General features: G+C 33.6%; 1 protein-coding gene across 2 annotated transcripts in view; it reads left to right on the top strand.

The window, feature by feature from the left end:
* The first annotated feature begins 403 nt into the window (after nt 1-403).
* Nucleotides 404-14,674, top strand: part of LOC144348373 (uncharacterized) — a 29,022-nt gene continuing 14,751 nt past the window's right edge. The window contains exons 1-2 of one of the 2 annotated variants that reach the window (XM_085499420.1): nt 404-598; nt 919-999. The gene's annotated coding sequence lies outside the window, so the exon portion shown is untranslated. The remainder of the gene's footprint in view (nt 599-918; nt 1,000-14,674) is intronic. The other variant, XM_078007760.2, reaches the window with a different exon arrangement.

Genomic DNA, 14,674 nt, shown 5'->3' on the forward strand with positions numbered 1-14,674 from the left:
CTAATACATCTTTGCGTGTGGGTGTGTCCATAGTAATCATTGATATATCAATAGCAACATGGCCCATCACTTGCAACATGATTGCTTGCAAGCCGATCACTGCTGCATGCAGCTGTATTTTACATATTAAAATTATTATTGTTATTTATATGTCATTATATTCCAGCACACAATAGAATAATTTGCTCCAATCTAATGTATTGGATTCACACTGCTGAAGGGCAACAATGATTGAAGGATCACTTAATCAATTATTCCTTGCAAGTCATTGTATTTTATTTCCTTCCTAGTCCTTTTTTATCTCTGCGTCATAGAATCCCATCATGCATAACTTCTTTATTAAAACGACAAGGGATGATCACGTGACTCGGTTAGAATTACTCGACGCATGCATGTGAGGCTTGTTGCAGATATCTGCTTGCAGCTGTGGACTCCGTGGAACTACGCCACGCTGGGTTGTATCTATTTGTGTCTGATGTTGTCGAGATATTCAGTCACAACGATACGGAAAATTGTTCGATATTACATCACCGCCGTCTGCTGTACCACATTTTACGGAGGGAGCTAGGTATTCACGTACGCATCGAATATTCAAACTGTGAGTACAACTTTATGTTATTATATCGTTCTCATTGCAAATGGAAGAATAATTCACCAAAAATCAACTCTTGCCATGCCTAGCTATGTAATAACAGTAAATACAATATTAACACAATACTCGGCATGGCGACGTTCCGTGTCCATGACATCGCTACAATATATTTAGTCATCGATTTTATCTAGTTCACCGCTATACGCGTACCATAGTAGCTATGTAGTGTAGAGTTGTCTATTGTTGATATTTTAATGCGGTAACATGATACATACATTATTGATGACTTTTCATGCGATGCCATTCTGTGTATTTGATAAAATTAGAACAGAGGAAACAGCCGGGCTTATCAGGGTTAATATATGCACATGTCGTCGGATGTGTTGTGTGGTACACGGTGCATAAAGGTCAGTGCGTATTTCAATAATAGAAGCGTTGTGTCTTTGTTACACTATTTTAAAGTGAATTGAATATAACATAGTATCATGTCAAATTAATTGTTTTGGCAGCACGTGTCATACCATATAACTCACATAGAGGTAAATTGGTCGTGGAATAAACTTGTCATGCGTTTTTTTATCCTTGTAAAATTCTGTCCTTATTTGGTTGATTGAGGATGAGGGGGGGGGGTCTAGATTTCATATGCATCGAGACTGGCTAAAATAATATATATTATAATAACCTCATATCAACCACGAATGTGGTGGAATCCTTGGTTATTGAAATGTTAGTTTATTCAACAGATCCAAGAGAATATCTAACAAAGGATACTCTCAGTGTAATTTTATTGGATTACAGAGTCAGTCAATACAGAGTGAATAGCATATCACATATGATATAATGACACATACTGAGTGTTTCCCGCGTGGATGGAGACGTGTTAATTCACCTACAGCGTGTCTCATGATGATTGAACTATATATCCGAAATATACGTAATACAGCAGCCAACAATGTCAATACGTTTCACATTTAACGATTCCCATTATATTGCGATGCAAAACTCTTCTTAATACCGTCTATATAAACAACTGGTGATGTATTTTGTATCAATATCATTTAGGCATGCAGTTGACAATTGTCGAAGAATCATTAATCAGAAACACATTCCGTACAGTGTCGGGAGTCGTTTCATGAGCCGTAAAATTGTCACTGACATGTAGGGAAGATATTTACGGTTAATAATACCTTTATATCAATTTTACGGAAATAAGAACGGATTTATGATAAGCCGAGTTGCGTCTGCTATGTATTATGCTGCAATATGATATATTGCGTTATATGTTTGGACTTTTTTACATTACCTGTATAAAATTCATCAGTCATGTAATTCCAGGAACCTAGCTCACACGTGACGTTAGTTTATGACGGGATCTCAAATAAGATATTTACAGAGTAAATAGTAGACATATAAGTAGGCGATTCAGAGTATGGTGCATGATATACAGTGACTATCATCATTGCGACGCGATCTTTTGAATTTGAACGACGCGAAGCCCAGAAGTAAAATAAAATATAAACGAATGCGAGAAGAATGCCTAATTTGGGTATTTTTTCAAAGTTTGTTCACGCTAATGATTACAGTGTCTGTAACACTTACATGAGAGTTCCATGTTTGTATATATGTAGTAAATAATATGAAGAATCTAACGTCTTATGTTTATACTGACTTACAATTTTCAGTGGTTTATTCCACTTGTTACATAGTTTTATGATTTTAATACAGTGACGCAAAACAAAAAATTGAGGCCTAGGAATCGGAATTTCTGCCTTAAGAAATTTACAATTTAACCAGACATATTAATGAGGAGCTTCAGCATTAAAACACACACATATAAATTCATACATTACTAATTAGTATGCATAGCCACGTGTAGTAAGAACGCTACATTTCCTACCTGGAAATAGCATTCATATTTACTACCCACCATGCGTGATAAAATGATATGTATAGGACCATATGTGCAAATAACCTCCCGTCGTTGTTTGTTTAGTTCCACTGCAAGTGATTGTTAACACAGAGTGCAATCACATTTAAATTGTTAATAATGGCTTGTATCAAATTATAGTAGTTGACCCAGTTTTAGTTATACGAGGCATAATGAAACTGAAACAACATTGAAACATATTAATCGCTATGGTCTGTTTGATCAACGATAATGTTTTTGAGTTTTATAATTACATCCATCTAATGAAGGTACAAGAGTCGGAGATATTTAAATTGGCAATTATTATTCAATATCCCGGATTATGCAGGATGTACTATAGTATGAAACCATAATATTATTTTATATAAATATGAAGGTTTGCATCGAACATTGGTAATTAATTGCAATATAGGCGCGATATACTTTACTCTAAATTCCAATTACAAATAATCGCCCGCGGCTTTTATTTCCAACAGATACACATAATAAAAAGAAACGAGGACGTAAATTAGCTTCCATATAAAAAAAATCTCAAGTAAGATTCCGTGTGACAGCGTAATGTCCATAGAAGTAACTGCTGGCTAAATTAGTATCAATGGATTGTAACCCATGGTTTAAGTCGGCGTCTTCATAGCGGGGGGGGGGGGGTCCGCGATTAAACATTGTAATATAATCGAAACTCAAATAAGATGATTTATATATTCATGCATGCAAGGACAGCTTACTGAATAATGTTGTGTCGAATGTCGATAGATTGTTCACATTATCTGGTGCAGTTATATTTTCGACACTCTTGCATTGGGGCAATAATGCACTGAAATCAATGCAATAGCTATATATCATCCTTGCCAATAGCGAAACGTTGCCAAGCAGTTCTGTTGATTCTTTCTGATTTCTTTAATCAGGATATCATCAAGTAAGCGAATCGGACGCGGGATTCATCGAGGATTAAAAACATGAGCATTTTTCATTATTATTAGCCTGACTTTACACTCGGTCTGAGTTTTGAGTGGCTTCCCATATAGCAATATAACTTTTGAATGTTCAGGATGGTAATTTTACTCATCTTTGAACATCACGTACTTCGTAGGTTGTTCGAGTTTGGCGCGCACCCAAAGCAGACAATGCATGACGGAATTTATTGTTATGAACCACGGTAACTGGAAGACCGTTTAGTAAACTCTATTGTTAGATATGCTAATTACCATTGAATTCACTTTGATGCGTGTCCAACCACTGTGACGTCATCGCGTATATTGCTAGCGCCGATCGTTTTCTATGCGAGTCCACTAAATTGAAGAAAGAGAGCTCATTAAGCCGAGAGATTGACGTATAGGCGTCACCGACATCTGTGCAAATGTTGTGTGATACTAAGGGTTTCGTTGTTCTCGTAAAAAATGAAAATACTGGTAGTTTGTTTTGCTGACAGATTTGCCGTATGTGAATCGAAATTGACCATGACATTCTGTAACCCCCCAAAAAACTCTGGGAATGTTCTATAATGTTATTATTCGTTATTACGTCACGTTATTGTTTGGCTATAACCTTGAATTATAATCTGAGAGTATTTTATGAGAAAGTTATGATAGTTTAAACAATGTTAGTTTCATTTTATCGAGGTTTGCAGACATTTTAATCCCAGATAGCAATGTCGGCCATCTTTTTTTTCTGACCGCTGCCAGTGACAGTGTAAGTAACACAGGAAGTTGTATGCTTTCATAGTGCTGTTTTAATCTGAATATATATATATATATATATATATATATATATATATATATATATATATATATATATATATATATATTTTAGTGTTCATACAGTGTTTCTGCCAGGCTGAGTCATCGCGACATTCTCGCAAAATTCACAGCAATGACGCGTTATTTTACAAACCTAGGGCAACAGTTGACGCACTAAAATAGTGAGCCATGTCGCGCATTTTGCTTATCACTGGGTCATTGCCTTGGTATACCCAGTTATTTTCGTGATTGAGTCAATGTAAAGTAAACATTGCTGCGTTTTTTTTTACACAAAGTTGATTGACAGAAAGACGTCGAGAGTGTTCCCCAGTCACATTGTCAGGGATACAAGTAAAACTCTTAGTTGTTGTCGCGCATCTACCGAACGTGTAAGTCATAGCGGGTCGGCAACTTACGGCAGGGCGACAAAAGCGTATTACGCTTTCTTTTCCCAAGTAATGGGGCTTCAAATTTATTTCAGAAAAGATCCAAGTCATTAAGTAACCATGATCAATATGTCAGCAACGCCGAAACGACCGCCAAGTCGCCTGAAGTTCAAGTTGAACAAGGTGAACCTTCGTCTAAAAAGAAAAAGACGTTTGAACGCCGATATCAGGCTAGCTGGGAACAAAACCTGAAATATGGCATTTTTGTGGAAACTACTGTACACATAACACCGTGGCTTACTTCCTAATTTGCTTAAACTTGCGAAAATAGTTTTGGTTTTGCCAGTATAAACCGCTGATTGTGAACATGGATTTTCGGTACAAAATCAAATCAAAACAAAGACACAAAACCGCTTAGAAGCAGAGAGACTGCATGTATTGGCACTGATGTAATTTGATGTTGCCTTAAATGAATGGAGGCAGTTAAAACAGAGACGTATATTCAACAAAACGTCTTAACTGTTTCAGTCTTGGTAATTAATAACGCAATTGTGTGAATGAGAGCTCCCTGCGGAGGTTAACCAAAGGTCAGTCATTATGATAATGTACGTCTTACGATTATGTCACTTTTATTATTAGCTCTGCAAATGATGATACAACTTGACAAGTGGTCTTCACAATAACACAGTAAAAATTGCATGTTTATTTTTTTATTTGAGGTTGAAATTGATTTTGAACTGCTCTATTGTTGTCTCCCAAAAAAATGCAAATGTCTCACAAAATTAACGTGCATGGGACACATTGTCTCCTAACAAAAAAATCCTGGATTCAACACTGGTTCATATTCCTACTAAACCCTGACAATGCTGTATACATTTGTTACGAAAAACAATTACAGAAAACCCCAATCGATAGAATCGTCTTTGAACGAATATGTAATTTTATGCAAATTATGATCTCCGCAACGTCGGCAGTATGCTAATTCCCTTTGTTTTAAATGTTTACCGTGTGTGAATTAAGTGTTTCCGACAATACAACTCTTAAGTGATCCTGGTAGAAAACACATCCCAATTTATAATGATATTAACTTTCATCATTATTAGGTCATGACAGTATATGAAACAAAGTGAAAAATAAAATGGGATCACCAGATATTTTGTCGGGAAAAAAGAATTTGAAATTTCATAGAAAATGATTAAAATTGTTTTTTCTCGAAACCTTGCTCGGTGACATATATTATTTTTGATATAACTCTAATAATGTTAAAGATTTACCAATTAGCTTACATTTAACTTATTAAATTTTCCTGCTATAATATATTTCATATATGCACTGTAACATAATCTGTAGGATATTTCACATTATAAATGGACTTTGTACTATTCATATAGCATGTTTAGAAGATTAATATCCATACAGTTAATATTTATTATGATGATTTTGATACAGGATGCCGGTGGAGTTTGGCTGTAAGTTGGTTCATTCGAATCGCGAATCACAACACGTTTCCTCTCTATAAATACTAGCCTAAGGTGTATGGTTTCTACTCTAACTACAACCACAGGCTTTTCCCAATCTATGCATCAATAAATATTAAAGTCAATTGAACAAAAACTCAACACAATATGGAATCTGAGTGGCTCGGTATGCAAAGAATGATAATTACAATAACGGTAACACATTACTGCTCAACAATTGATCATTTTAAAATAGTGTAGTATAGCTGCGAAATTAGTAAGTACCTTGCATTAAATACATATCGGGCTGAGTAATCTGCAGTTAATTCTTCAAAAAAATATATATTTAACATTAATAATAGCAATTTCTTGCAATTTTTGTCCAACTGTGTATATTTTCAATAACGCAAGAAAAATACATTACACGAGCTCGATCAATGGCAAATCCTAAAAAGTTGTCACCTTCCATAAATCGGTGTATAAACGCAATATATTGTCATTTCAAAATCATCAGTTGTGACAGACATGCAAATAAAAATGTGTTTACAATGTTGTTCATATTAGATATATCCATAACATTAATTCTATAAATGTACTAATTAATTTTGTTTCATCATGTTTCCTACTTCATATTTGACTACATCAAGTTCTATAGAGTACACACAAGCAATTGCTACGTCCTTGAAACACATTGACTTTCTGAATTATTAAAAGAAATAGTATTGCTATTCATGTTACATAAATGTATTTATACAACGTCAGTGGTAGTAAAAAACAAAGTAGAGGCTGATATGACATTACAATGATGTCACATTGTTGCCTGTTATGTCAAAATATTAATATGTTAGAAGTTTGATGAATATGTCGTGATCTGAGATTCTGCATCCACTATGGGGCATTCTAATTACACAATCAATATGTGTCTGTTTGTGTCCAACACACCTGTGCCGTACCAAACCACTTGTCCTGTCTAGCGATTATTCATTATTTATAAAACTGTTATTCAAAAATAAACCAATTTTCATACTATATTTTACAAATTGTGAGGATCTTTGACAGGTTTTATAGGAATAGTACAATTATTGTTTCTTATTGTTTTATTCTCCGAACAAAAGTCAAATCAAGTTTTAACAATTATTGACAACTTGAGTGTAAAGTTGTAAATTATTTCGTTACACTATGTTATGATAAATTATTTCGTTTTACACTATTTTCATAAATATCATTGCGCATACTGAGAATCTGAAAGTAACACAATAATATGCCTAAGACGAAAACGGTGGCAGAAATATTGTTGGGAGTGAGTGTGTAATAATACTTGAGTCTCAAATAAACTTTCATTTTTTCCATCGTCGCGTTCGCCTCCATAAACCATGGTTACATACAGAGAATGAAACACGATTTGGTGGACAGCGACAACTAGATCACGGACGCCATTTAGGTTTAATGACAATTACATGTACTTATGTAATTTATAAGTAGGCTTCTGTAAACGTTCCTAATGATGAGCAACATTTAAACAGCATATTTTTATTCGCGAACTGTTACAATAGAATCCAACATAAACTAACTGGTAAAATACCTGCGTTCACATCATATCTCCGTTTATTCAATCACACAACACTTGGAGACATGAGTGTCCAGAACTTAATAAATTGTTTGTCGAATAGTTCATAGGTCAAAGTGACGCATCAATCAAATTAAGCCTTGGTATGTGTTTACCATATCCCCCTGTTAATGGTATACTATTAAATGTTATTCTTATGTAAACAAAAAAGCACGATATTTACATGACAATTGCAAATGCTAAAACGCTTTACAGCTGCAAGAGATATCCAGTATAATCCCTGACATATAATACGAAATAACATATTGAATGATCAAACAATTCACATATTCGAATATGAAATGTGAATGATATTTACTCAATATCCGACAGGTTAGAATATATCAGTAGCACTTATTAATATAATGAAGTTTTGCAGTAAAAAAACGGAAAGTCAAATCTATCAATTGGAATACGATTATCATATTACAACTATGTGTTATTCTTCTATTTTCATGAATCACGTACACAAGGTGTGAACATCAACCATTTACCTGAGGTCACTGCATATAACACGTCATTGCCAACTGACGAGCAGAACACTACGTGTAGAACATCTGTTGCTCTTAGCATGGCGTCGGGATTGTAAAACCCTGCATCTCATCAAACGGTTAATAGATGTACCATGATTTACACGTAGAACGAAATACATCGCCAGATTAATTCAGTGCTAAAGCTCAACAGTTTTTTTTCTTGATTCTTGGTGTTGGCTGATTAACAGTTTGTAGCGTTCAATGGAAAATTTAGAGTTATTGTGGTTCTTTGAATTTTTGATCAATTGAATTAATTTAAAAACGAAATAAACGCCAAAAAGCTCACAGTGTGCGCATATGTTGATGTGGTAAAGGCTGACTAAATATGTCCATGTATTACCATACGATTCAGTATTGTAGTTTTCAATCAACCCCAGTAATAGGGAACACTAATAAACAAAATTAACCATTTAATACTTGACCAGATACTGTTTGTCGAAGACATTGGTCTGCATGTTTCGCATCTAATTAATAATTGGCTATTACATTATCTACAGGTATTGTTAACAGTCAATAATAAAATTCATACCATATGGAGTCATAGACAATGTGTTATTATAAATATTAAATGCGAGTTGAATTGGAGATGCTTTGTTAAATAACTGTAAACGCCTTTTAATATATCTCAAAACTAAACCAACAATGGCATATAATCATTGTAATAGTCTTGATATGTTGGTCATTTATAATGCCTTCATAGGAAACGGAAATGTTAGTGGCGAGAGTATTGATAAGAAGGCAATCACGAGTAGTAAAATTAATAACGTTGTTAATTTCAGAAAGTGATACACCTAATACATACTCCCCATGTCGCTGTTGAATCCCCCTTACTCATTGCATTTTGCGACAAATACGTTCATATTGCTATGGTGATATCGAATGTTTAAACCCCGAGGCTATGTTCCTATGGATAATGAGTCTAGAGCAGGAAATGAATCTGGAAAAATAGCGGATGTGGAACATATATTTAAGAATGATGTTGGTGTGTTTGATTTGTGATTGTCATGAGTAAAACCTAGTTGACGAGTTGACTTGCGCACGATATATACTACTTAAGTGATCGATTCATAATGCGTATACATCCGATTGTGTTAAAGAAATTATAGCCAGTAGTATAATCATACTTCTTGAATAACAATTTGGACATATGGCGTCATTTAAATGTGCCTTGTGATATAACACATTCGTCCTAATTGTTATCGCCAATATCATTTATTTATTTATTTATTTATTTATTTATTTATTTATTTATTTATTTATTTATTTATTTATTTATTTATTTATTTATTTATTTATTTATTTATTTATTTATTTATTTATTTATTTATTTATTTATTTATTTATTTATTTATTTATTTATTTATTTATTTATTTATTTGTTTGTTTATTTGTTTATTTGTTTATTTATTTATTTATTTATTTATCAAGTATTTATTTATTTATCAAGTATTTATTTATTTATTTATCAAGTATTTATTTATCACGTATGGGATTGGAAAACGAGTACAATATATCATTGCATTCAAATAAAACAAAATGGCCCTTTCTTTACACAGATCCGCATTTTTTATATAAACAAATACATATATAAATGGAAAGAATGCATAGTTTATTCAAATGATGTGGTTTAGATAACATCGTGTTTGTGCATCTTAGTTTTTGATCGTCAATCTACAAGATGTAAATAATTTAAAATTCATTAGTCTTAACATGTATTCATTTTGTCAGTTAGATGTGACTTTAGCTTACAAACATTATTAGGTTATAGAATAATACAAGGGCCACATTAAGTTTGTGCATCTTTCACGGATGAATGCATTATTTTGATGTAGTTTTTGATTTTGTTGAATTTCAGTGTCAATAACAAAGGTCATTTAATATTCTATAGAATATTAATTCATCAGACTGCTTTACGTACGAAGCAAATATTGTTAATATAACCTAATACGACTTTCTAAACAAATCTCCGAACTTTGTATATTTATTGTCCACGTGTCTAATGACGTGTCATTCGCATATACAACCATTAGATTAAATCACACGGTCAGCATATATTCATCACGTCATTTTTTTTATTTATTCCAGGTTATATGTTATTCGATTATTGATGACAAGTTAGTTCCCGTTCGCTTTATTTTTTTCGGATCGCATTGAAAATGGCCGACTGGCGGCCTTTTTGTTTCACGACTGCTGTTTACTACTGACATGGCTAGACTACTCATTTCCAAAATAAACACATTTGCACATACATCTGTTTCACAAATCTAAATCAAGGTGGCTGATTGTCATTTTTGTGCTAGAAATACTTTATGATTGTCTGGCCCAATTTGTATCATGTTTGTCATGTGAGTTTAAATACGTTATTGGCACTATTGTTGACAGTCATCGAACCTGAACGGGGATTTGTCATTGATAATTACTTTTTATTGTATATCGATTTTTGAAATATGTCTTTAAACAAACCAGACTTATATTATGTCAGTATTAGACGACTATGTGTAATGTCATACTCAATTTCCAGAGAATTATTTGAGATTACCGAATATTATCATGTACCTTATTACGCTCTTTAGTTCAACATCACACAATGATCTAATTTTCTTTATGTTTATAATTGTATGTGTAGCGTAGTCTTCAAGCACTTCCGGTTGTACAAAGTCCCACAATGTAGTACATAAATGAACTGTGATAATTCGTTTTCTGGATACTCTTCTTTGTTTCCATGGTAACAACTGGAGTATGTTATCGTGAAGCTTTAAAGTGAAGTCATTTGTATCACACAGAGCGTCATTTGTATGAAGGCGATTCTTGCGAGGGATTAGGTATCCTAATATCAGAATATAAACTAAACACCGTCAATAATAGAAAAAGAAGTTCATTTTGCATTGCATGAATGGTTAAAAGGAATAGTCTTAGTTTTGCGTTACCATAGAGATATGCATCAATAAAGCATTGTCAACATAAATATAAGATGGTCAGTTGGGAAGGTAAATATATTGTGTCGTCTACAATGCCAACAATTACCCCTTGATACGTCCAGTATCACCGTAATACTGACAAAGAATATTGCTAAAGTAGACATTTTTTCAAGTAGGTTATGAAGATGTAAAACGCGTACTGAGCTGAAGTGTCAATCAATACGCATGACTGTGTATTTGCCAGTTTGGTAGCCAAGCTCTTCAGTTGGTTTATTTGCATGACATTTTTATATTCGTTCCTAGCCTTTCGGTGCTGTATTTCTATTCTTTTGTGTGAGTATGTGCGTACTTTGATGCCTATTTTGATGCCTATTTGATGCCAGTTTTGTGGTTACAATCAGAGACAGTTCCTTCGGGTCGTATACTCATAACGATATGGGTCTGCTCTGACATCAAGCTAAATTATCAGAGCAGTTTTAAAATGTACTGTGAGTTTTGAATGCACTTCCTGGGGTCATGCTCCCTATTACATGTATTTATTATCATGTGTTTATCGCACTGTAAAATTCGTTTGAGTGAAAAGACTGCAACCTGTAAATACACCCGGGGTATTTTTTTCACTATATTTTTATACTTTATATAGTGTTATATATCCGTCAAACTATCACAGTAGGAGTTTATGCGTTAAATGTTACGCAATTCTACTCATCTGCTCTCAGTATAACAAAAGTAATTGTCATATAGTGTATAATTCTTTGCTGATAGTATCCGCGTATTTATTACAATAATTGAGAGAACAAAAATTGCACATGACAAAGTAATGAATTATTAATGGATTCAGGTACACACCTGCATCTCCCTAAAGGCAATCAGCATTTCAAGGTTACTTTACATTTACCGTTATTCATAGGTCACCCACGGGTAACTTACTGTTAGTTTCCACTTCGTTCAATTCATGATGACATGCTTTGATTTCGCTAATATTACATCTGTTCTCTCTTCGCCATACAAGGTAGGTGCATTGTATTCCTTGTAACTGATCACGTACTTAGCTTCAGGACGTGTAGATTTCATATAATTTACGCGGACTACGCTTTGCTTCTATGTTTCGCTTTTTATTTTCAATAAAGAATGTACCTGTAACCATGTGCTGGTACAAAACGTGGCATGTGTTTCATGAACGATTATTGTTGTTTTTACCAAAATTCAAAGTACGTATGTGCCTGGTGCCGATTCAGTTGTATTATTTTATTTTTAAATTCACCAGAGGTCCCTGATTTGCAAAGAGTTTCTCTTCTAACAGTTTCATAAAAAGATGAAATTTCAAGTACGTAATTCTTCTTACCAAAGATGAACAATGTCATCGTCATCATGTGTAAGATAACTAACTATAATATCCAAAATCTAATATAGACAATAATAATTGGTAAGAAGCATAAGCCCTTAAGCGCATCGTTTGTCACTGGTCACTTTCGGTAATTGGTATATCATATGTCAAGGTCAAAACATATCTTCCCCGTTTCTGAATCCTTAATTTGTGCGTAGATATAAAATGCACTGCGGAGAAAGATATGAAACTGAGACACGTATATGATATATCCACACTTGCATGCGATGTAAAAACAAGTAAATCGGAAACAATCACGGCACATAATGACACGACCACCCACTTCTGTGTAAAGCATTAATCCGTGGTGATTACTTCACGCGCCGGTGATCATCAAATACAGTATGATAGAATATTTATTGAAGAATCAATGGCGGCATTATGGATGTTTTGGTGTATGTGGAAAAGTAATGTTAAATCAATGTTGGCTTCAAGTGGGTAGAAACACTAATATGGTCAAACGACAGTACCAAGATGATAAGTTACATTTGCTCAATAGATACTGGGATGTATAATACAATTACAACAACACGTATAGCAACAGCAGTCATAACAACCAATCTACATTCAATTACGCTACGAGTACACTGCTTAATATAAATCCGTTCCACCCTTTTGAGAATTTAACGATCAATTCAGACAGCATCAGGATTTGTACAAAATAATGAATTAAGATGCTATATTTATTTACCTTGTTTTATCTGTAGATAAAATTAAGTAGTAAAGTGGAACTTAGAGATAAATTATTTAGTAAGCACTAAACTAAGGTAATATAATAAAGTCGGCTCCAGTTTTCTTCCGTACCTGTGTTTGTACTACGTATTGGCCAGAAGTTTGAACATTGGTTGATAATACATTCAAATTTAAAATAATGACGTTTATACAAAAAAAACAGTGCGGCGAACAAGATATTTACGATGTTTACGTTCCTATAAATATTAACCTATACGTAAGCGTCAATACCTACCTAGATTGAACGTCAACGAATATATAAAATAAAGAGGCCATAATTGCACGTATTGTAAATCAATCCTTGGTTTCTGTCCACCAATGTATGTATTCTATCGGACATGGTTGACATCCTGATAGCGTATATCGCATTATAATACCGTTATGATATGAAGACAATCATAACACATTTTCGCTTCAATACATGGAATATATTCGTGCGACAACATGCATGGTTTGTATCATTGGCTCTGGCAATGACTCATGTCTTAAACAATCAATTTCTTGATAAATGAATATGTATTATTATTACAAACGTTTTATGACGTACCGATATTTTAATAGCTAGCTAAATACACTTAATCATTAATTTATAAAAAAAATGTTTGCGTCCACGACGTATCAGCCGTTTTTATGTTCTCGAGTCACGCTGCTCAGCTTTAATGGTGAGAGCAGGGTATTATTATCCATGGTAGCATTACCCGGTATAACCAATCATTTGCCATTTAATACTGTATGGGGATATTCGATGGATTTTCAAGCCTCATTTACATTAATGTTAGCGACTGTCAATCAAATGGTTCAGCTGTCATCAAATTAGAGTAATCTTTTCCTAACACCATACTTATCAATATACTGCTTTGCAATCCATTCCTGTTTAGATGTGTATGGATTACTAATAACAGAAGGTTTAATATTCAATTTTAATTTTCCGTTGAAGAATTTCTCTGATCGCCATGACAGAAATGTGTTTTAACACACATACGAGATCAGATCAGCAACAAGGGCATAAGGTAAAAAAAATAATATGTAATATATGCAATGGGTTACAGAGTAAAATAAAACAGCATGAAGAACATTGTGTAAAGATAGTGAAAAAACTAACTACCATTGTGTAAAAAAGGTAAAAATTTACCTGATCACCTAGCGTTAATCCACATTTGTCAATATTGATTTAATGGATTAATGCTTTTCAACATTTGAAAACCATTTTACAATAATAAGATTTGAACTGGTTGTTCGCGTTTATTAGAATGCGTGTTCCGTTGTCGCGATCGAAGCAAGCGTCTTCTGGCTCTGTGTTGGTATTCAAATTATCACACAGCTTCTGCGAATGATATGTTGATGCATCACAATGAACAAAGCATACCCATTTCAATATGATAAATTGTCAATGAAGTCAA

This window comes from Saccoglossus kowalevskii, chromosome 5 (genome assembly GCF_978046115.1).
Source record: "Saccoglossus kowalevskii chromosome 5, keSacKowa6.1, whole genome shotgun sequence".
NCBI classification, from domain to species: Eukaryota; Metazoa; Hemichordata; class Enteropneusta; family Harrimaniidae; genus Saccoglossus; species Saccoglossus kowalevskii.